At 42.2% G+C, this 25,428-nt stretch overlaps 1 protein-coding gene across 1 annotated transcript in view; it reads left to right on the forward strand.

The window, feature by feature from the left end:
* The first annotated feature begins 215 nt into the window (after window positions 1-215).
* Window positions 216-25,428, forward strand: part of TRPM2 (transient receptor potential cation channel subfamily M member 2) — a 349,568-nt gene continuing 324,355 nt past the window's right edge. Inside the window, exon 1 of the mRNA XM_082260372.1 lies at window positions 216-304. The gene's annotated coding sequence lies outside the window, so the exon portion shown is untranslated. The remainder of the gene's footprint in view (window positions 305-25,428) is intronic.

The raw sequence follows: 25,428 nt of genomic DNA on the forward strand, positions 1-25,428 counted from the left end.
GTTTTGGCTTTGGGTGTTATGCAAATTGCCAAATATTATTTACACAATTTTCATGCAATATACTGTATACTCTCTCTTTCTACCAAGCAATGCCTGTAAATACATGCATTTGACTGCTAATGAATGGAAGAATGTTTTTTATTTGAATTTTTTATTTTTAAGAATTTTTAATTTCATGACTGCAACTTTAAACCAATGCAGTTTAATAGGACACTACAGTATAGCAATGATGAGACTGCATTTTCAGCTCACTGCAGCAAACCTACAATGGATACGTTGGATGACTTTGCAGTGAAAACAGTAGGTACATGCTCATGCTGCTGATAATTAGGATGTTATTCACAGGTTATGCTGTCAAATGGTAACTCTTTATCATTAATTATACACTTCTTTACCCACAAATGCATTTACGGTGTAAACTAACCACTGCAGCATTCAGTGCTGTTGGATTTCTGCCAAACCATCCCTAAAATGCAGTATTTTAAAAGGCGTCTTAGGTAATGTTTCTGAAAAGCACTCTCTCTCCTATTGACAGTTTTTTTTTCCATTTTCCCTGTGTAAAAAAAAAAAAAAGGCAAGTAAATTGCACTTTAAATTCAAGCCCGAGAAACGTGGTTTCTTTGTGTGCAAGATCCGGGTGGCAACACATTTGAGAAGGACAAGTGAAAAGGTACAGTCTATTTTATTTGATATTATACTGTCTCTATTTTGTTACCAACTGATTATAAATAATTGCTGCGATTTTAGCATAACAATAAAGCTATATGTTTGCCATCTATCCTAATGTATACCAGCAACTGTAAAAGTCATTCACATTAGACTGTATATGTATTCGTAATGATATGTTACCCTACAGTATATTTTCTTACTTTTAGGTACATATGAATGGTATATATAAGTACGGTGTAATACTTTTTAATACTTTTATATTTCCAGTTATACAAAAATGTGTAAAATCAAACCTTCCTGTTATCCAGAATAAATGTATAACCTATTTGGCTAACACAGCATGCTACAAACTTTTTTTATTGGACATTGTGTGAGATGTATGATGTGCCGTATCCAACCTTATGTGTGTAAAAGATAATGTAGATCAAATGTATTTTCTTAAAGGAAAATAAATGCAGCAAATTTTGAAAAAACACACAACTTAAAGTGGAACGTCACCCAAAATGAGAAGTTCTGCCCTTCTTTGGGGACAGGTACCCACTCCCACTTCTAACAAAATCATTTAGGTGATCCGAGCGGAAGTTCTCCTCCCCCTCCCTGCCCCAGCCTTCTGGGACACATCACAGGTCCCAGAATGCTGCGGGATCAAGCACAGAGCTGCTCACGTATTTGCAGTGAGCAGATGGCTGTAAAGCCACAAGAAATCAGTGGTGGGGACCAAAGGCCAGTGAAGAATCCTGGCTTAGGTGAGCACATGTTGGATCCCTGTGCAGGTGAGTGTCTGTTTATTAAAAGTCAGCAACTACAGTTTATGGAGCTGCTGACTTTAATTTTAACATACCCAACTGAAGCTTTGACAATGTGCATAAAGAAGGAATATATTAAACAATGCCTAAGTGTATTAGTATATCCAATTGTCTCAGAACTAAAAATTGTCTTTACTTCTTCATTAGGGAATCTGTAACCATAAAATCTTTAAAAATGCACATTGTGCACCTGAAGATTAGTTAAAAACCCAAACATTATACTGTATGTGATCTGAAAGCAGAGACCCTGGAGAATAAAATGCTGGTAGTTTCTAATATTTTTTTTGACACACAATATTAGCGCAATGGTTCCTCAAGCCTCTATTTTCAGTAAAAAAAACACAATTAAGGTAATTTTAGTGCATACAAACATAACATTTTACCCATTTTTTTGGTAGATTATAAAAGATGAAATAGATACCAATCATGTTAAGCCTTAGAGTTACACTTGCAGTGACAAACTAGGGTCCTCAAAATTGTCCATAGGTGACGTTTCAAAAGCCTTCACAGGTAATCAGATCAGAGTTACCCATGAATGATGGCCCTAGAATTATTGCTCTCTGTCTGGTGTGCAGGGCAATACCTAAATGTGTAGCACAATTGTCATTTTCATACATAGGAACACCTAAAGCATCCATTGACGTTTAAGTGTTTTCGCGGGGGGAAGGAAAACTTCGTTTTTTTTTTCTTTTTTTTCATAATTAAATTGATTTAGTGTACCTTTAATTGTTAAAAAGCTTTTTTTTCACCTAACTTTATTACAATTTTAGCTGGGTGATGCTGCCAGTTATGTATAATCCCCTGCCTCTTACTTCCACCTCTGTGTAAACAGAGAGGAATGCAACCAGTTTTTTTTTTTTCTCACTGCTGGCTGTGCTGTTGCTGTGTGTTTGCTGCCCACTCCTGCTCTTTCTTCTTCCTGCTGGCAGTGCAGTATGGATCCAATCAGAGGGAAAGAAAGAGAGAGCCAATGGGAGCATTAGTACGGACTCTCTATGCAGGTGCTATGGACGATGGGAATTGTAGTTCTTAAAGGGGCACTGGGCAATGTTTGTTAATGGAGGCTGGCAGAGTGTGGACTTTGATTTCCACAAATCTTTGCACCTGGTTTCACTTACTTCCCAGGAAAACTGATCTTGATCGGAGCAGTCCAGAGAAGAGAGCAACTGGTAAAGACCTGCGATCATGGTCTGTGCCTCACATCCAAGAGATTGGAGCCATTAGAGAAAAGCTAAGAGCACCTGTTTCTGTGCCTGTTCACCCACATTAGTACATGGGGATAGACCTGCACCTTAGCCTGCCTTCACAGACTGAGTTTGACATAAAGAGAGAGCCACTGCATCTTTAGCGTTGAAATTGAGAGACTGCAGCCTGTGTGAGAGGCCGATATCTGATTACTAGGGACTGTTGATTGCCAAGCCATTGGGACGGAATTACCTGCCTGCCAAGCAAGAAGTATTGAGCGTAGCTGCACTTCCTAAATGCCCTGCATACATTGTTAGTCCAAGCAGAGACTGGTTCTACTTATCATCACCCCTGCCTTATCTTACTCACTAACACTCCTAAAGGGGCAGTGCACCATCTAAAGAAGTGCCCCATTGAAAGCCAGCCAATGTTAATTACTAGGCACAAAGTACTTTCTACCACCTCCAGGGTTACCCCAATACCACTCACTGTTGGGGTGGTATGCACAAGGTGTACACCAGGAACCTTTTTGAGTCCTATGAACTTGTTGTTGAGGTTGCAACACTCCAAACAAATGTTTCAGCCAAGCGCTCACTCCAAAGGGGAAGACTGGCGTGCTGCTCTCCTCAGGCAGGGAACTCCAAAACGGGTGCATAAAAGAAAGGAAAAGGAGGCGCAAACACCTAGTGCATTACCCGTGGTGCTGTTTAAAATGTTTTAATAAAATGCTGAATGCATACTCACAAACATGAAGAATTTAAATCGTGTGACAAATTCCCGTCACACGTATGTTGGAACATGTCCTGGAAATTGCGACCGCTACCGCGTTTTGGGAGTCAAGCTCCCTTCTTCAGAGCTCAAAAGAAGGGAGCTTGACTCCCGAAACACGGTAGCGGTCGCAATTTCCAGGACATGTTCCAACATACGTGTGACGGGAATTTGTAACACGATTTCAATTCTTTATGTTTGTGAGTTTGCATTCAGCATTTTATTAAAACATTTTAAACAGCACCACGGGTAATGCACTAGGTGTTTGAGCCTCCTTTTCCTTTCTTTTATGCATTGTTGTTGAGGTTGTTTAGAGACTCCAGTTACCTGGTAGTAGTTTAATTTAGTCTTGCTATAACATTTGAATGCTAACTAGTGGGTAATTAACCATTTCACCCTTCATAGAATTCTTATGTCTGTGTAATTATATATTTACTTTTTAACCCTCTGTTTGTTTGCATTGTTTTGTCTTAATACAATTAATTATCCCCAAGCTGTTTGTGGCCTTATTCTTGTGCAGTGCGGAGTGGTAAACTGCTAACCCTTAAGTCTACAGGTGTAGACTGCTAGTATATGACTAAGTGTTTCAGTGGGGACTGAGCATTTTGGAGAGTCATGGCAGAACAGGGAACCCATCTTTTCCAGTGGCTCCTGTGGTTGTAAGCGCTACACAATCACATAGGGAGCTGACAAGTCTCTATGTGATAACACAATGTAACTAATAGGTCCTTCTAAAAGTGACATTAGGGTTCTATTAGACCCTGAATGTCACCTCTGCAACCCATTGATGCTGAACAAGCATAGACTGTGCTGGGTTAGCTTTTACCCCAGCCATAGGCTGGGGAATGACAGCTCTGAAACAGGAAGAAACAAGAAGCTGACAGCTAGTGGTGCCATGGCATACATGGCAATGAGGGGGGGTTAGCGCAGGGAGAATCATTCCACAAGAAAGCTGACAGTGCCCTGAGGAAGTATACACACTACAGCTATAGCAGCTGGGGGGGTGTACAAGCTGTGTGTAAAAGTGTCGCCACTGCTGCTAACTTAAAACTTGCGTTGGTGGCAGTCAAAGTAATAAAAATATATCTATAAAGGATTTTGTTGATTTTTGCGATTTTTATTTTACTCTTTCTAAACCAAACACATAGGACAACTGCCTTCAGATACACAAAACTGATTATACAATGCTGGTGAACTATACATACACTGAAGGTCCAATGACACTATCACATTGTAGTAATGTGTGGTAAAGCATTTGTTTTACCATGCACTACACACAGTGTGGTGTGTTTATGTGCTATTTATTTTAAAATAGTCTCTAACATACCTAGGCATCAAACCAGGCTGCATTTGGATTGTTGTGCACTGCAATGTTAGGTTTTGACCCAGTTGTGCCTTACAGTGCACTGTGAAAAAAATAGTGTGTTTCCTTGCACTAAGGTTTGGCAGCAGCTCATTTAAAATAAGGGGCTTCTGTACATTATTTATAGAACTTATCTAACCCACTACAGCTCTCCAGATTTACACTATCTCTCAGACAACGCAGTCCTAAATGTCAGGTGTGAGTAGGTGCTCTATGGCACATGTAAAATGGTTGTACACCCTTACATATACCCAGTGAAATTACTAGGTTTGGGTGGTACACAGAGATTAAATAAATCCTTCTACCTAAGTTGTACCTGTTTATCTGCAGCGATCTCTTCTCTAAATCCATTAAGGGCCCATTAACACCACCTGCAGTGCAGGAAATGCCCCCTGTAGGCACGCATGGGTGACAACAATTTTTAATGGCAAGCCACACATCTAGCAAATCATGCAGTTGTGGTGCGGAGTCTCTGGATGTATTGATCACTCACAATTGGTCAGATAACAAACATTATCATTCAAATATCAAAAAACTTTTCAGCCAACACATATTTACAAAAAACTTATAAACAAATTGATCTGCAAGGATTTACTGAAATCATCTGGCAATGTAAATTGTTCTTTCAGATAGGCCAGTGATGTGTCAGTTGCCCACCCAGTAGTGTCAGAGGATGAGTCAAGGTCACTCTTTACCCAATGTATGATAGCAGGGTCGGGCTTAAAAAGTGGTGTGTATATATATTTTTTTTTTAATCAAGAAATGTTTTATTGTTTTATACACACTACAGCTATAGCAGCTGGGGGTGTGTACAAGTGTCGCCGCTGCTGCCAACGTAAAACGTGCGTTGGTGGCAGGGAAAGTAATAAAAATATATCTATAAAGGATTTTGTTGACTTTCTGATTTTTATTTTACTCTTTCTAAACAAAAACCAAACACATGGGACAACTGCCTTCGGATACACAAAACTGATTACACAATACTGGTGAACTATACATACACTGAAGGTCCAATAATACTATCAGATTGTAGTAATGTGTGGTAAAGCATTTATTTTACCATGCACTACTGAAGTGCCTTACACACAGTGTGGTATGTTTAGGTGCTATTTATTTTAAAATAGTCTCCATCATACCTAGGCATCAAACCAGACTGCATTTGCATTGTTGTGCACTGCAATGTTAGGATGTAACCCAGTTGCGCCTTACAGTGCACTGCGTAAAAAAATAGAGAAAAAAAAATAGTGTGTTTCCTTGCATTAAGGTTTGAGGCAGCTCATTTAAAATGAAGGTGCTTCTGTACATTCTTCATAGAAATTATCTAAATCCACTACAGCTCCCCAGATTTACACTATCTCTCAGACAACGCGGCCCTAAATGTTAGGTGTGAGTAGGTACTCTATGGCACATGTAAAATGGTTGTACACCCTTACATATACCCAGTGAAATGACTAGTTTTGGGTGATACACAGAGATTAAATAAATCCTTCTACTTAAGTTGTACCTGTTTATCTGCAGCATTCTCTTCTCTGGAGGCTGGATGACAGGGAGTCAGTAGGGCAGGGTACAGGGGGTAAAATCCTCCCCATTCCTCCTCAAACATAAGCCCCCCATCCCCTCCTAGCATGAATTCCCCCAAATTATCCTTCCCAGTGCAAATAACCCCCCCTCCACAAACCTCTTTTCCCAACCCAAGTACAAAATTGGTGGAGTGGGGGGTGGGATTGCTGGCTGTGCTCTCCCCCTCCTGTTATACCAATGCTCCTCCATACTGCACATGTCACTAGATCCATAGATCAGGCTGTACACGGTATGATTACGGCCCACCCATCCACATTTCCTGCTGCCGGAGGATGAGCAGTCCTTGGAAGACATTAACTGCTCCAGACTGCCTTTCCCCTGAGTGCAGGGATGGGAAGAGAAGCGACTAGGCACACTATCCATTGGGGCATGGGTGAAATTGTGGCGGCAGCCCACCTTACCAATAGATTCGACCATGACTCCTCCCCACCTCCCTCTCATGTCTGTGTGAAGGAAAGCATTGCAGCCAAGAAGGAGGTGGATTCTCACTCAGCAGTGCTCTGTATATGTGTGAGGCACCCGGAATCTCTCACCGGCAGCTGCCTCTCACATATACACAGCCATGCTTGCGGCATGCTGGACCCCAGGCATCCTGCACAAGCCCCAGGGTTGGTCTTACTTCTGCCCATGCTAGTGTGTGCTTGAGGGCAAGCCATTGGAGCCAAGTGACAGTATCTCTCCTGCGCTCGAGGTAGTATGTGGGAAGGTAAATATTCTAGCTGTTTTGTTGGCACAAATGAAGCAGTCTTGCTACCCTCCTCAGGACCAAGGGTATCCAAAAAGCACTACAAGAAAATGACAAGAGAAGGGCGCACCGACCTTGTGCATTACCACTAAAAAGTTTATGAAAATCAAAGAACGGTAGCGTATAATATACTAAAAAGACAAAGATTCCTGCGAGCAACCTCTCTGCTGTAGATCTTTAAAATGCCGCATACACTTCACTTCTCATAAAAAGTGCAATTGAGCTAATAAATATAAAATTAGAGGTGTGCAAGATAAAAATCTATTTAAATGAATATAAAATGGTGATAAGGTGTATAAATAAATACGTGCAGCACTCTTGCTACGGATCCCAGCTTAGTTTGCTTGTATTATTCCTTATATGAAATCCGTCACTTAAAGGTAAAGTGTTTGTGCTTTATATAATCCTAAAAAAATGTGCTAGAGATAGTAGTGCTATATAAAAAAAAATTAATATGTGCTGGGGTTCTCAAATGTATCTCAATGGTTTCTATTCCATGAAACCTCTATACAAATCCATACATTGTAAAATAATATCATTAATCAGAAAATGACAGTGAATAAATATTAAATATATTAAGTACAATAAATATTAAATATATAAGTACAATATCAAAAAATATATATCAATGGTTTTAGTGTCCAATAAAATCCAGTGATAATAAGTGCAAAAACAGTCTCCTATATGGGCTCAAGCCACCAGTGTGTGGCTGTGATCCCAAAACCGAGTGGGTGACCAGGGTGTCACAGCTTTTTCCTACTTGTGCACCCCCTTGTGATTGGGCGCTCACCTTGTATAAAATATAGCTGTGCTCAAATGCTGAATGTCTGGCGGTTCCAGGTGATCTTTTCCCATAGATTAGCCAATTATCTCCTTAGCAATCCTGTATTGGGTATAACTGGGTTCGAATGCTAGATATCTGGTAGTTCCAGGTATCCTTATCCCATAGATAAGCCTTTTATCATCTCAGTAATCCGCCTATCATGAAAATAGAGAAGCTCACAATAGTGCTTATACCATTTTAAAATGTTTATTCCAGCCTGACAGTCTCACATTAGGATCAGCGAAGCGCTCCGTCCGTCCTTGCCCCTCCCCTATGCGTGACGACACAAGGGACCACGTGTCTTCCTCAGGGGGATGCCACTATACCACAACGGTACTGTGAAGAGGGATATCGTCTGAAGGGCTATCTAAAGGTGCATGGATGCACCATTAAATGTGAGTGTATCATCGTTTACTTTTTGGAATAAAAAACATTTTATATTCATTTAAATAGATTTTTATCTTGCGCAACACTAATTTTATATTTGGTAGCGTACAATATACTCACCAACATAGGATATGTACAAGCATGTAGGAAATGGGAACCGCTCGCTTCCAGAACATTTCTTTACTGATGGATAGCGTGATGGCGTCCTCAAAACCTGGTATGGCTTACGCGTTTTGAGGGAGGACCCTCTTCCTCAGAGCCAAAACTGCCAATTTGTACGCTGCCCTACTTTGATTTTTATAAACTTTTTAATGGTAATGCACAAGGTCGGTGCGCCTTTCTCTTGTCGTTTTCATTGGAGCCAAGTGCCAGAACTTATTCTGGCACTGGGCTTCACTCCAGGATAAAACCTTTATTCGCCGGGCCTTACATCAAATCCCATTATAGTCCTGAATCCCGAATCTGGGATAGTTGAGAGGTATGTTGCTAGGAGTGTGTCAGACCATTTACCATTGGTTATTTGAGTAGATGCTAAATCTGCACCTTTATCTCTTAAATCTTCTTGGAAGAGAAATGCTTATTGGATAAATATTTTTACTTCTCGTAGTAAAATTCCGGAACTTTTTTCCTTCCATTAGCAATTTCCAGACCCTCTAGTACATTGGGAAACTTTTAAAGCATTTCTTAGAGGGGTATTTATCTCTAAGTTAAAGCGGTTAAAAATGGTTCTAGGGAACATGAAACTCAAGTTATGCAACAGGTACAGTGGCTTGAATGAGCCTGTTTAGAGTCCACTAATGAAGCATGGCTCTCTGCACAAAATGTTCTGACTTGACTAGTTAATACCTCAGAGGAGAAAAACCTATTCTTTTCCAAATTTGCATTTTTAGAGGGGCAGAAACAGACTGGTGTTGTGGAATTTTTCCTCAGGTACAAAATACCTGTTACCTGTTAGTCAGTGATACCAAATCAGACAATATATAGCTATATATATATAATGAGATCAGACAAGACTCAGGATGGCTGAATCATAGTGACCTGATTTATTACAACATTGCTGGAGTTTAAATATACTCAAAAATGGGTTTGTCATTACAATCTGACGTACAAGAAATGGGTTGTTATTAACATCTTTTGTCCAATCAAAGTTAACAACTAATTATAGTAAGCATTATGTCAATCTAGATCGTGATTCTCTGTCATATGGGAAATTTCTTGGCGACGTTCAATAAAAGTTCCAAAGGGGCTTTTTAGAAGATATTATTGGCTTTGTGGTCAGCTGTCCAGACAGAGTTGATATTCTGAGAGATAGGGAATTTCCACTGTTTCTGTCATCTGATATATTCTTAGCCTTTGCAAGCTCAGTGACACATGTAAAGAAATCAAAGTAAAATGAGATTAACTCAAAAGACATTTTGTTTAAGATAACCATTCTAAATGCCAGTCAAGGCATCCTGCATATCCAGCAAGGTATCTTGTAAAGGCCAACAAGGTATTACAGAAAATGCGAGATAGGTATGCCACGACATCTCCCCCCTCTTGAGAATTTATTGATCAGGCTAACTAACTACCTATTCCGCTTATCAGATTCCTCCAAGGGAGCAGCCCCTTACGCTTGGAACACTGGCCCAGAGGGCAAACCTCAGTGGGGGGTGTCCGAGTCTTGGTAAGGTTCTGAGGTGGAGATTACGTCATACATGGGGGGTTTGAGGTGACAGATTTCTCATTACAGCATACTCAGCATCATCAATCACTTCTTATTTCCGTATAGAGTTGAAATAGGTTGTCTCCTTGGCCTTGGTAACCTTATCAACCAAACACATAATTATTTTAATTCTACAGATAACTAGAGATCATAATTATCATAAACATCAATATAAATACACCACTTTCATTATTTTAGGAGATAAGGCAAAACCTCCAAAAGACTGTGTTCATTAGGATGGGCGGACACCATTGGAAATAAAGAGGTTGTAGTACCTGTTCCTGTGACACACTGAGAAAGTAAACTATGGGCCTTATTGCCACAGACACAATAGATTCCCAACCCTGAATGTGACCACCCTGGGGTGAAAATGGGTATTAATAACTTTCATAATACCCCAGTTTCTGTCTGAACAACAGAAACCTGAGGGCTTCTCCTAGGTGAGAAATGTCCATATTGTCATTTAATATGGCTCATATTTTATGTTTAACAGTTTCATTTCTGTAATGCATGCAAGTTTCATGTCATGGGCTGTTTACAGTCAGCTGTAGGCAGGATATGTTTATCAGTGCTTGTGAACAGTCCACCCTCCCTACATCAGTTTTATTTCCATAGAACACTATACACACTGTAGGATTCTTGGAACCTGCGACTTTTGGGGGAATTAACATGTCCTTTTGTGCACTGGTAATGTTTCTATAGGATTTTAAAACTCTGTCTGATTTAGATCCTCTAATGCAAGTGGGTTTACTAGCACAGGTATAGTCTGGGACTCTGGGTGTAATTGTGACCCTGAGTATCCTGACTTCCTGGCTACCTGGTATTTAAACTTAACAGTACATTGGGCCTTAGGTTGTCTATTCCTTTTATTGTCCTGCCCCTTCATTATACCCAACATTCCCATACATATCAAAAATTTAAAGAAAATCATTGTACCACCTTTTTTCAATGACTGGCGTGAATCCATGTATCCCTTCTACCTGGAGGGATGTTGGTGTAACCAATTGCACTCTTAGTAGCCTTACTTTATGACTTTTAGTATCCTCATTTGGATCTGGTAGGAATGAAAACACACTATTATGCATTTTTGTCAATTGCTTTTAAACCAATTGCACTCTTTAAAACAGGTACAAAATCCCAGGTAAAAGATCCCAGGTATCTTGCACCTGGGATTCTATACCTGCACATTACCTGGGGCAAAAGCCTTTTTCCTGTGGTTTGTACTGTACCCCTAGAGACTGGCCAGGCCTTAGGCCATCCTGAAAAATGTCTATACAAACTAAAACATGTGCATTTGGACCAGACTGTGGGAAATCAATGTAATCTATTTGAACTCCTTGGAAAGGACAGTCTGACTTAGGCGGTGCTTTTATGGGGTGCTTACAGCTCTACCAACATTGTACCTAGCACCTAGTTTATAATGCAACACTGGTTAGCACCAGGTTCTCCTGGCTGGCTCGCCAAATTGTTGTGGAATTTTTCCTCAGGTACAAAATACCTGTTACCTGTTAGTCAGTGATACCAAATCAGACAATATATAGCTATATATATATAATGAGATCAGACAAGACTCAAGATGGCTGAATCATAGTGACCTGATTTATTACAACATTGCTGGAGTTTAAATATACTCAGAAATGGGTTTGTCATTACAATCTGACGTACAAGAAATGGGTTGTTATTAACATCTTTTGTCCAATCAAAGTTAACAACTAATTATAGTAAGCATTATGTCAATCTAGATCGTGATTCTCTGTCATATGGGAAATTTCTTGGTGACGTTCAATAAAAGTTCCAAAGGGGCTTTTTAGAAGATATTATTGGCTTTGTGGTCAGCTGTCCAGACAGAGTTGATATTCTGAGAGATAGGGAATTTCCACTGTTTCTGTCATCTGATATATTCTTAGCCTTTGCAAGCTCAGTGACACATGTAAAGAAATCAAAGTAAAATGAGATTAACTCAAAAGACATTTTGTTTAAGATAACCATTCTAAATGCCAGTCAAGGCATCCTGCATATCCAGCAAGGTATCTTGTAAAGGCCAACAAGGTATTACAGAAAATGCGAGATAGGTATGCCACGACACTGGCCACTTGTTAGAAAAATTGCTTGTGCTTAATGCCCTTCACAAGTTATTGGTGCCTTGGTAACCTTACAAGGTAAAATGGTTAATTCTCCTACCTTGATTATGGCAGGACTTTTTTTTAATTTTTATAGTTTTTATAGTCACCTTTATACTTCCAAAATCAATGTTTCTGCACATTTGCTAAGACAGTATATGCAATCAATTGTATTACTTTAGCTTTCTATGGCCCAGCTTATTTCTCTCCCAAATGTTTCTTCAGGAAGTCCAAGCAGCAACCAGTCTGTTTCCGAAAATGCAAAGCACCAGGAGATGACAGGCTTCCTATGAAAGTGTATAAAAATTACGTAGATTGCATACTACCACAGTTATTGAAAGTATGAAATATTTATTAGGAAATGTTTCTATTCACGCTGCGAAAAAGTACTTGAAAGGACCGCCCTCTCTCTCCTTTATTATTTGCTCTAGCAGTAGAACCTTTGGTGGCCCTAATCAGGTCCCACAAAGGGAATAGTCTTTTTTTTCCATGGCCCCAACCAGGAAAAAAATATTCTCTATATTGACAGGGGGGGGGGGTGGCTCTTCAAAATGCCTGGGTATATTATATAGCAGCCAACAAGGTCTAATAACCTCTCCAACCCTACTCTTTTGGTAATATTACTCTTCATAAAGTCTAAAGACTTTACCAGCAGGACTTTGTATAGATCTAACAAAACATTTCCTATGTACAGTATATACTTATGTATAAAGTATGGGAAAAAGCCAAGCAGCTGAATGTTACTAGCTTTACTTTATACAGTCCGATATGGTTTATTGATACCTACCCTGAGCTAGCTAGGTTACAGTATAGCAGTAAAGGCAAACATATGATGTGACTCACCTACATCATATTTTTGATGCATTTTGCTATTCTTCTATCACAATTTATTCTCCTGGATAGTATGTATTTTTATTACTTGCAACTCAAACATGCAGTTATATCCCAAAGCCCTTCTAGATGGCATATGTTTCAATTTAATGCAGACTATCACTACAACTAAGGTTTTTTTTTATCCAGGTGGTATATTTTACTTTTGAATGCATATTTGGAAGACCATCCATGTAGTGCTATGGCTAAATGGGAGGCGAATATAGGTATTATAGGCCAATAAAAGTGGGAGGAGGCTTTATGGTCTGTACAGATGAGTTCTAGTAGTACGTGTCAGAGGTTCTCCCATCTGTATATAATAGTACGCATACATTATACCCCATCCAAATTAAGTACTATGGGGCTAAGGAGGGAATCTCTGAGATCATGGCAACCTGATACATATGCTCTAAAGATGCCTTAAGCTGCAAAGATACTGGGAAACTGTTATAAATATTATTAATGGCACATTTGAAACTAATATTAAAGTAGATCCTAAACAATGCCTTTTAGGCATATTGGCTGCCGTAGTTCCACAGATATCTACCAGAGAGGCATTTTCTCGAGCATTATTTATCGCCTGCAAACTTGTTTTGAAATATTAGAAAATGGAGATTATCACAACTACAAAGGATTGGTTATTTAATATGAGTACTATCTTGAGATATGAACAATTAAACCTTTTAGCACTGTGGTTGCCTTAATAAATCTGAAAGAATATTGGGGGGGGGGGGGTTGAATTCTCCAGTACTTGCATAATTCGATATAATGCTACATAGACAATCATAGGACCTATAATGATAATGATTTACAGCAGGCATCACTAAATGGCGGCCTGCGGTCCGAGTCCGGCCCGCATCACTCTCCCTCCTGGACCGCAGTGGTCACGCCATTTAGCAGCCTGTTTTCCTTTCAGCTGTCATGCTTTCTTTGCAGAGCCAACAGCGTGAGGCAGGACAGTTCTGGAGGGAGGGCTGGAACTGCCAGAGGGAAACAAGCCAGTGATTGGTTGCCAGGATGAATGGCAATCTAAGCAACCAATCACCATCTTGCAGCTTCCTTCCTCTATTCAGACCTGCTATGCCTTGAGTCCTCCTGTCTGTGTGAGGTAGGGGAGACGTACTGTAGGAAGGGGGAGAGACACTGAGTACAGCAAAGAAGAGTACTTTGATGTGTGTGGGGGCTGAGTACTTTGATGTGTGTAGGGGCTATGCGGTCCCTGGGTTTGATGGTGTCAGCCTTCGAGGCGATACCATTTGCACAGTTTCACACGCAATCTCTCCAAGTGGAAATCCTAGCCAGATGGGACAGATTACCTCAGTCCTTGGACCTGAGGGTGTCTCTGAGTCGCCAAACCAGAATGGATCTCTTGTGGTGGCTTCAGTCCTCGGCTGTGTCGGAAGGGAAATCCTTCCAGGCCGTTACTGTGGACGGTAATTACTACGGATGCCAGCCTGTCGGGCTGGTGTGGCATCCTGGGCAACCTGTCTGCCCAGGGCACATGGTCGGAGGAGGAATCCTCCCTTTCCGATGAACATATTGGAATTGAGAGCGATCAGGCTGTGCCTGCTCCATTGGTCGGATCGTCTTCAGGGTCGTCCTGTACGGGTGAAGACGGACAATGTCACTGTGGTGGCTTACATCAACCACCAAGGGGGCACCAGGAGTGCCCGGGCGGCCCAGGAAGTGACCAGAATTCTGTCTTGGGCCGAGACTCATGTCCCGGCGATTTCGGCAGTTCACATTCCGGGTGTAGAAAATTGGCAGGCCGATTATCTGAGCCGCCAGACCCTGGACCAGGGGGAATGGTCCCTGCACTTGGAGGTATTTCAAATGCTGTGTGCGAAATGGGAATCCCCGGATGTGGATCTGTTCGCGTCTCGGCTAAACAAAAAAGTGGAAAGGTTTGTGGCAAGAACGCGCGATCCTCTGGCAGACGCCTCGGATGCGCTGGTGGTGCCTTGGCATCAGTATCATCTGATATATGCCTTTCCTCTGATTCAGTTGTCCAGTTTCCTTCGCAGGTTGGCCCCTCTGAACCAACATTGGTGATTCTGGTGGCACCGGACTGGCTGCGCGGGTCCTGGTACGCGGACATCGTTCACCTGGCCGTCGAGCCTCCATGGCGGCTTCCGATGCGGGAAGATCTGCTGTCTCAGGGACCGATCTTCCATCCTGCTTTACAGCCAGCGACTTTAACGGCATGGCTGTTGAAAGCCAGGTCCTGAGAGACAGGGGTCTCTCCTCAGAGGTCATTCCTACCTTGCTCAAGGCTAGAAAAGCCTCGTCTGGTAAGATTTATTCCAGTACATGGAAAGCTTATTTTGCCTGGTGTGAGTCCAGGGGTTTCTCTCCTCACTCCTATTCGGTGGCGAGAGTGTTGGCTTTCCTGCAGTCTGGTGTGGACCAGCGTCTTGCGTTGGCCATGATTAAGGGCCAGTTGTCTGCACTCGCTGTTCTTTTCCAGCGCCCCTTGGCGTCTAATTCCTTGATTCGCACCTTTTTTCAAGGTGTGCGTCACTTGGCCCCTCCTCGAAGGGAGCCTTTGCCTCCATGGGACTTGAACTTGGTTCTGTCCGTGCTACAATGTCCTCCCTTTGAAAACATCAGGGACATCTCGTTACCTCTGCTGTCTAAAAAGGTTGCCTTTCTAGTGGCGATCACTTATGCGCGCAGAGTGTTGGAGTTGGCGGCTTTGTCTTGCCGCTCCCCTTATCTGGTGGTTCATAGAGAGAAGGTGGTCTTGCGACCTAACCAGTCCTTTCTTCCTAAGGTGGTCTCTGCTATTCACCTTAATGAGGACATTGTTTTGCCTTCACTCTGTGTGAATCCTAAGCATCCTAAGGAGGTTGCTTTGCATTCCTTGGATGTTGTCAGGGCGATCAGTGTTTACCTGTTGTCCACTGAATCCTTTCGGAAGTCGGATTTTCTTTTTGTCCTTCCTGAGGGACCTCGGAAGGGTATGGCTGCGTCTGCGGCGACCATTTCAAAATGGATCAGACAGACGATTGTACAGGCCTATTCAATTAAGGAACGGGTTCCGCCCTTCCCTGTCAAGGCGCACTCTACCAGAGCGGTGAGTGCGTCCTGGGCCTTCCGGCATCAGACTTTGGTGACCCAGGTGTGCAAGGCTGCGACTTGGTCGTCAGTGCACACCTTTTCAAAATTCTACAAAATTGATCTTCTGGCATCATCTGATGCCTCCTTTGGCCGCAAAGTTCTCTGTGCGGCAGTTCCGTAGGGACCCTGTTTTTTGTTGCGGGTCCCTGGCTGTTTGGGTTGTTTATCCCCTTGGTTATTTGCTTTCCTGGGTTGTTGCTCCTGTTGAGCTTCTCTGTTGCCCAGAAGGTTACCTTTGTGTTCATGTATGGTTCTTTTCTCTGATGTGGGTACTACATTGCCTTTTCTGGCGGTCACGTTTCCCACCCCTCATGTATACACTGCTTTGGGACATCCCCATTGGTGAAGACTGAATGAGTGGGCGGCGACTGTCGGCGGACGTAAGAGAAAACTGAATTTTTGTAAAATCTTACCGTAAAATTCCTTTCTCTGAGTCCAACGACAGTCGCTGCCCCCGCCCCTCTTTTTGGGGTTTCTTATACACTTAACTGCTTGCTACCAAACTGAGTTGGGATGGCTATTGCAGGGGGGTATTGGACCAGTGGGACAGCCCCCATGGGTGTGTCTATGTAAATGCTTTGTTTCTAACAAGTCTTATGCCTAGTTACTCCTGTGGAGATGAAGTCAATACCCCATTGGTGAAGACTGTATGAGTGGGCGGCTACTGTCGGAGGACTCAGAGAAAGGAATTTTACGGTAAGATTTTATAAAAATTCAGTTTTTTTACTGATAAAACATGACAAATTTGCTGGCAGAGCTAGCTGACAACCCGAAATACAACAAAAAACCTAACTTAGTAAGAGAACTGATATTTAAACAATATGTAAATACTAACAATACCCAAAAGAAGTAGTCTGCTTGGCTTTACAATCAAAAAGTCAAAACAGCGTGACAAAATGTGAGCATGATTATGAACCTTTTCAACACAGAGGAACCCTTGAAATAAATTTTTGGTCTCTGGGAACCCCTGCTAAAAATTAAAATTCTACAACTCATGACACCTTAGTGTGACAGTCAGTGGGAAGAATGCTCCTTACTCTTGTCATCATTGAGAAGAATTACCCACTTACAGATAGCTAAAAGGATCAATGGTGCCTTTGGAAACTTATCTAAGAGGCAGAAATTGCCTATTGCTCAAGGAACCCCTAGCAACCTCAGGAGGAACCCTAGTTGAGAAACCCTGCTGTATATAATGTGCGCTTATGCCACAGTCCTTGTACCCACAAAATATTCCTAACTATTGTGCCGCAAAAATAACTGTACTTACCTTTTCTACACCCAATCTGTCCGGTCCCTTGCTGAGCTGTCAGTGACGTCTTCAGCATGGAGAGGCCCTCGACCACAGAAGGCCCATAGTAAGTCTATAGGTGACGTCACTTCCTATTCATTTCATAGTCGTTGTCGGTCCTCTCCTGCACAGAGCTTCCATCTCTGGGGATTGGATCGGATCGGGTGTAGAAAAGGTAGGTACAGCGATTTTTGCTTTACAGAGTTAGATAGTATAATCTTAGAATGTGGCAAATAGCAGGTTTAGTGTTAGTTAGGTTTTGACTGGACTTATCCTTTAAGACAAGGGATCATTTAGAAAATAAAACATTTTAAATGTTCTATTACATATGCTTTTCTGCACACAAAAATATATTACTTAGTCTTAGTCTGACTGAGCCTACCTTGGAGAAGAATTTGTTAAAACTAGCAACTGTTGATTCGGACCATGAACACGTTGGTCAGGACAATGTAATGTACAGCATAATGTATAGGGTGCTGAGGCCAGGACAGGAGTAGGGCATCCCATACATTAGTCATTTTTTTCATTCAACCAGTGGGTTGGATGTAAAAAAAAATGACCCAATTCCTTCATCCACACATTTGAAGTGGATGGGGGAATCACTCCCTCTAAGCTATTGTGTTCTGATGGCGGGGAGACTTCTCCACTGTCAGAAAACACTGATCAGCACTGCTGGCTGCAGCCAGCAGTGCTGATCATGCAACAATTTTATAACAGGCTGGTTTTCGACTGATCGAATATAAACCACCTGAATTTCGCTCCATGTATGGCCATTTCGTATAAAGTGCAGCAGTTAAGATCCGGGTGGGTAGGGAGAGAATGAGAGAAAAGGAGTGGGCACAGAGAAGAGGGGGAGAGAAAGGGGAGGAAGAGAGAGGGTGGATAGAGAGAGAGGGATTATAGAGAGAGGAGGAAAAAAGAGGGGAAGGGAGAAAGAAGGGGAAAAGCAGGAGAGAGAGAGGGAGGGGAGATGGAAAGAGGAAGGGGGAGAGAGAGAAAGTGGGGAGTAGAGGGGGATGTTTAGTGTATGCCCACTTACCAATTATGGTCCCTCAGTGCACAGGCTTGTCTCCTCAATGCTACGACAGAGGCATGGCAGCAAGCTGCCAAGAATCTAGAGCTGCATGGTCTGTTTCAAAACTCCCACTCTTATACCCACTCAACTCTTTTCATAGCCCTCTAGTCACACTGAGCTACCTTGTCCACATCTTCTTCTGTTGGCAGCCATGCAGGGCCACCCATGTACCTCCTCTTGCCTACAAGTGCTCTCAGGTAGGTATAGCAAACCTTTGGGTCTCTCAATTGCCATGGCACTATAAGTCCCAGAGTGCCACTTTGTGATCCACTTTGTGATCCCCTATAACAGGGGTGTCAAACTCAATTTAATCGCGGGCCGCATCAGCATTATGATTGCCCTCAAAAGGGCCGGTTGTATCTGTAAGATAAGATGTCCAGAGCATCCCCTACCTTTACATAGGATGTTAAGAACAACACCACCATCAGAAGTTGAGTCCCTCACCCTCCCTTACATCACAGTGAATCCCCCTTATCTTGTGCAGCTGCTGGAAAGAAGCTGTAGGCATTGCTGGAAAGCAAAAAGTACAGGGGCTGGAGAAGGGCTGGAGCTCTCCTGCAGCTGCAGGAGAGGTGTGAGGGCCACATGAAATGGCCTGGAGGACCGGATTTGGCCCACGGGCCTTGTGTTTGACACCTGTGCCCTATAACCATAGGGGTATAGGAAACCATTGGCTTTCCACTTTTAATGGCACTACAGGTCACAGCATGTCAATTCCAAGCCATGCTTTCTTTTGCAATGCAATACAAATGTAGAGCTCCTGGATCTCTCTGTCCATGCCACTACCAGTTCTACCCAGTGTGTGCACACACAGGTGGGTTACTAGCCATAGGCATTTACGTGTGTCCTCCAAGGTGACAGCCCATTCCACATAGTTTATGGTGCCCTTCTATTGCAGTGGTGCCCACTCCTCACACTTCAAGTGCACAGACATCCAACACTGGTGATCAACAAACTTCAAGCTCCTGCTTGCTACCTCCGAGCTCCGACCCTGCCAGTAATGTTGCCAAGCATTACACGTCGGGGGCTGGAGTGTGGGGCAGACACAGGGGATAGGAAGAGAGAAAGAGCAAATCCAGCCTCCATTCTCTTCATGCAGGAAATGCGTGCTGTGCACTAGGAGAGGGTCACACTCAGCCACAACTGACAAATAGAGATGGCCTTGCGGTTCGCCCGGCGGTTGGTTTGTGGCAAATTTTGCTTGTTCGCTACCCGCCAAATTTGCGAACACATGGCGTTGTTCGCGGCGGCCATATTCGTTTACATTAGGGAGAACTTTGACCCATGACACAGCCGTCAGGTGGAATGGGACAGCCAATTAAAACATTTCAGCACATGGACATGCCCCCTACCCTATAAATAGACCTGAGCTGCTGGCAATTTCACATTCTGCTTTTTGCCAGCGTAGGGAGAGGTTGCCTATGCTCATGAGGGAGAGATTGCCAGACACAAATAGCTCTGTGAAGATCCACAAAAATCCTTTTCAGGGCTGGTATTTCGGTATAGGTCTACTAGTATCTTTTCAGGTTGGAGGCAGGTATCCAGTCGTGCTTTAGTGGCAGTTAGAGATCGGCAGCAGTCACACAAATCACTCTGTTAATGTCCACAAAAGTCCTTTTCAGGGCTGGTATTTCGGTATAGGTCCAGTCTCTTTTCAGGTTAGGGGCAGGTGTCCAGTCTGTGCTTTAGGGGCAATTAGAGATTGGCTGCAGTCACACAGATCGCTCTGTTAATGTCCACAAAAGTCATTTAAAGGGCTGCAATTTTTGGTATAGGTCCAGTCTATTTTCAGGTTAGGGGCAGGTATCCAGTCTGTGCTTTAGGGGAAGTTAGAGATCAGCTGCAGTCACACAAATCGCTCTGTTAATGTCCTCAAAAGTTATTTAAAGGGCTGCAATTTTTGGTATAGGTTCAGTCTCTTTTCAGGTTAGGGACAGGTATCCAGTCTGTGCTTTAGGGGGAGTTAGAGATCGGCAGGAGTCACACAAATCGCTCTGTTAATGTCCACAAAAGTCATGAAAAAAAATGAAAGTGTGTGACCTAAAACTCCTTCAAATTAGAAGTATCGCCATAACTTTAAAATTCCTGTGGAATCCCCCTGGGCACCATGTGCTGGAAGCACTTTGTTCCGATTCTGATCCTTAGCCTCAATGTGTATTTAAAATACATATTTTGTGCTGTAGCTCCTCCCCAGAACAATTTAAGGGTGTTCCTATGGAGGGAGCTTTTGCTATAGCAATCAGCACTGTAATCACTGCCCCTCACTTTGTATAGTGGATCTGGCTTGAATATACAGTGTATTATGTTTGCATGTGTTATTTATTTATTTATTTTTTGCATTTTATGTTTACACACAGACATCAGACAGGTAGAACTCAGGACACACAACATGGGGCTGCTGGATGAGTATTAGCTGGTGGCTTGTGTTGTTGTTTACAGCAACAGAATCACAACAACAAGATACCAGCTTAGTATTAAAGATCAATAACTAACTATCAGTGAAGACACAGTGGCTTGATCTATAGGCTGACTCCCTAACTGCGGGGCAGTTATTGACTTTTTTACTTTTAAGAGAGATAGCTGGTGGCTTGTGTTGTTTTGATTCTGTTGTTATGAATTGCAGGCACCAGCATTCACATCCCATACGGTTAGCTAGTATTCTGCCCTCAAAAGATCAATCACCTCCCTGCCAGCACTTAACAGCCACTGTGCAAGCAATGGGCCCTTTAGAAGAAGACAGACAACTGCCTAGTATCCAATCTTCTCTTCACTAAGAGCCATCAACATCCAGTACAAAGGAGAGAAGAGAGACCCAACCCAAAGTTCCATGTATACTGTGAGTCAGACTTTTACCTATTGTCACCACCCCTTCACCTTTGTGTGCCTGTCAGAACTTGGTGCCCGGAGGACTTCCACAATGATTTAAAAATGATGGTGATACCTATTCTTTAAAGGCATAGTTCATCTTTTGAAAAAAAAAAATAGTAAATGCAGCCAAAAAAAGTGTTTTTATCCATTTTTTTCTTGCAGAGCATTGCAGTCGTGTTCAGTGCATTGCAGGTGCAGATTCTTTCCCTAGCCCCGGGTCCATACTGATGTACAGACTTAGTGTTGTGGGGCTGGAGGAAGTAATCAATGCATAACAAGTGTAGTGATGTCCCTGTGCTTGTACTCAATTGAGATATACAAGTCCCTCTGCCACAGTGGAAGATAGGACTTGTAGTCTTCCATTCACAGATCCATGTAAATAGATCTGTGAATAGATGAGGTGACTATGCAGACAGGCAATTCAAACTGTAACAGAGAGAATAATCTTGTGATTCAGGTAGTTGTGGGGGGTGGTCAGTGTGAGGGTGGAGGTTTGTGGAATATAACCATATTTTATGTTAAACCCTAAATAACATGGTCACAAGTGTGGTATTTTAGATGCTGTCCTGGAAGGAATCTTTATGTTGTATCATTTTTCTTTATATTTATTAGTTTCTTTATTACATATTAGATGCTATTCTGATACAGAGGCTTACAATTATATGTTCATTTGTAAACTTTGTATTATGTCTATCTAGTGGCCAATGAATAGTATTACCCTTATATTAAAAATACGCTAGTTTAGTTTTAAATATCATTGTTATCTGAACATTTTTATATTTAGTTCCTTTAATATTTATTTGTGCTCTAAGGTCTGATGTTCTTTTACTTTGCTTTTATTTCATTGTGGTTCCTATGTTACCACTTCTGCTTCCTTCTATTTAAGTTGTAAATACATAAAGTACACTATGTGTGTGTATGTACAGTGCCTTGCGAAAGTATTCGGCCCCCTTGAACTTTGCGACCTTTTGCCACATTTCAGGCTTCAAACATAAAGATATAAAACTGTAATTTTTTGTGAAGAATCAACAACAAGTGGGACACAATCATGAAGTGGAACAAAATTTATTGGATATTTCAAACTTTGTTAACAAATAAAAAACTGAAAAATTGGTCGTGCAAAATTATTCAGCCCTTTTACTTTCAGTGCAGCAAATTCTCTCCAGAAGTTCAGTGAGAATCTCTGAATGATCCAATGTTGACCTAAATGACTAATGATGATAAATAGAATCCACCTGTGTGTAATCAAGTCTCCATATAAATGCACCTGCACTGTGATAGTCTCAGAGGTCCGTTTAAAGCGCAGAGAGCATCATGAAGAACAAGGAACACACCAGGCAGGTCCGAGATACTGTTGTGGAGAAGTTTAAAGCCGGATTTGGATACAAATAGATCTCCCAAGCTTTAAACATCCCAAGGAGCACTGTGCAAGCAATAATATTGAAATGGAAGGATTATCAGAACACTGCATATCTATGAAGACCTGGCCGTCCCTCTAAACTTTCAGCTCATACAAGGAGAAGACTGATCAGAGATGCACCCAAGAGGCCCATAATCACTCTGGATGAACTGCAGAGATCTACAGCTGAGGTGGGAGACTCTGTCCATAGGAAAACAATCAAACATGGTGGTGGCAGCATCATGGTTTGGGCCTGCTTTTCTTCAGCAGGGACAGGGAAGATGGTTAAAGTTGATGGGAAGATGGATGGAGCCAAATACAGGACCATTCTGGAAGAAAACCTGATGGAGTCTGCAAAAGACCTGAGACTGGGACGGAGATTTGTCTTCCAACAAGACAATGATCCAAAACATAAAGCAAAATCTACAATGGAATGGTTCACAAATAAACATATCCAGGTGTTAGAATGGCCAAGTCAAAGTCCAGACCTGAATCCAATCGAGAATCTGTGGAAAGAACTTAAAACTGCTGTTCACAAACGCTCTCCATCCAACCTCACTGAGCTCGAGCTGTTTTGCAAGGAGGAATGGGCAAAAATTTCAGTCTCTCCATGTGCAAAACTGATAGAGACATAGCCCAAGTGACTTACAGCTGTAATCTCAGCAAAAGGTGGCGCTACAAAGTATTAACTTAAGGGGGCTGAATAATTATGCACGCCCAATTTTTCAGTTTTTTATTTGTTAAAAAAGTTTGAAATATCCAATAAATTTTGTTCCACTTCATGATTGTGTCCCACTTGTTGATTCTTCACAAAAAAATACAGTTTTATATCTTTATGTTTGAAGCCTGCAATGTGGCAAAAGGCTGCAAAGTTCAAGGGGGCTGAATACTTTCGCAAGGCACAGGTACAGTATCTCACAAAAGTGAGTACACCCCTCACATTTTTGTAAATATTTTATTATATCATTTCATGTGACACTGAAGAAATGACACTTTGCTGCAATGTAAAGTAATAAGTGTACAGCTTGTATAACAGTGTAAATTTGCTGTCCCCTCAAAATAACTCAACACACAGCCATAAATGTTTAAACCGCTGGCAACAAAAGTGAGTACAATGTGAAAAATATCAAAATGGGGCCCAAAGGGTCTATATTTTGTGTAGCCACCACTATTTTCCAGCACTGCCTTAACCCTCTTGGGCATGGAGTTCCCCAGAGCTTCACAGGTTGCCACTGGAGTCCTTCTCCACTCCTCCATGATGACATCACGGAGCTAGTGGATCTTAGAGACCTTGCGCTTCTCCACCTTCTATTTGAGGATGCCCCACAGATGCTCAATAGGGTTTAGGTCTGAAGACATGCTTAGCCAGTCCATCACCTTTACTCTCAGCTTCTTTAGCAAGGCAGTGGTCTTGGAGGTGTGTCTGGGGTCATTTTTATGTTGGAATACTGCCCTGCAGCCCAGTCTCCGAAGGGAGGGGTTAAGCTCGGCTTCAGTATGTCACAGTACATGTTGGCATTCATGTTTCCCTCAATGAACTGTAGCTCCCCAGTGCTGGCAGCACTCATGCAGCCCCAGACCATAACACTCCCACCACCGTGCTTGACTGTAGGCAAGACACACTTGTCTTTGTACTCCTCACCTGGTTGCCACCACACACACTTGACACCATCTGAACCATATAAGTTTATCTTGGTCTCATCAAACCACAGGATATGGTTCCAGTAATTCATGTCCTTAGTCTGCTTGTCTTCCGCCTGTTCTGAGTGGAACCCGTCCTGTTAAGCCGCTCTGTTGTCTTTACCACCGTGTTGCAGCTCTGTTTCAGTGTCTTGGCAATCTTCTTATAGCCTAGGTCATCTTTATGTAGAGCAAGAATCCTTTTTTTCACACCCTCAGAGAGTGCCATGATGAACTCCCAGTGACCAGTATGAAAGAGGGAGAGCAATAACACCAAATTTAACACACCTGCTCCCCATCCACACCTTAGACCTTGTAACACTAATGAGTCACATGACAACGGGGGAAGGAAAAGGGCTAATTGGGCCCAATTTGGACATTTTCACTTAGGGGTGTACTCACTCTTATCGCCAGCGGTTTAGACAATAATAGCTGTGTGTTGAGTTATTTGAGGGAACAGCAAATTTACACTGTTATACAAGCTGTACACTCACTATTTTACATTGTAGCAAAGTGTCGTTTCTTCAGTGTTGTCACATGCAAAGATATAATAAAATATTTACAAAAAGGGAGGGATACTGTATACATTATATATAAAGAGAGAGCTATGCATTTAGAAACAAAGGACACTGCTTAATTACAGGAAGTGGTTTCTTTAGCCCAGAGGTTTCAGATTTTGAGATCTACCTGATCAACATGGAGGAAAGCGAAGATCCCCAAGGGAAGGGGGTAACTAGGCGGCGCCCTTCACAAAAAAAAAAAAAGAAAACTATTAAGCTCCCTAAATCCACAGGGTAGGGGTTAACAATGCGGCCCCCTTTAAAAAAAAATCTATCCAGCTCCCAATAAAAAAACGGCATGAAGAACACAAAGTGTCTGCCTTCATCCTTCATGTCATTGCTGTAGAATCCTCTACCCCCCCCCCCCCAATAGCAGTGTCTTCTGTCCCCTTCACATTACCCTCCCACTATAGTGT

The sequence above is a fragment of the Pelophylax lessonae genome, assembly GCF_965119305.1.
Source record: "Pelophylax lessonae genome assembly, chromosome: 6".
NCBI classification, from domain to species: domain Eukaryota; kingdom Metazoa; phylum Chordata; class Amphibia; order Anura; family Ranidae; genus Pelophylax; species Pelophylax lessonae.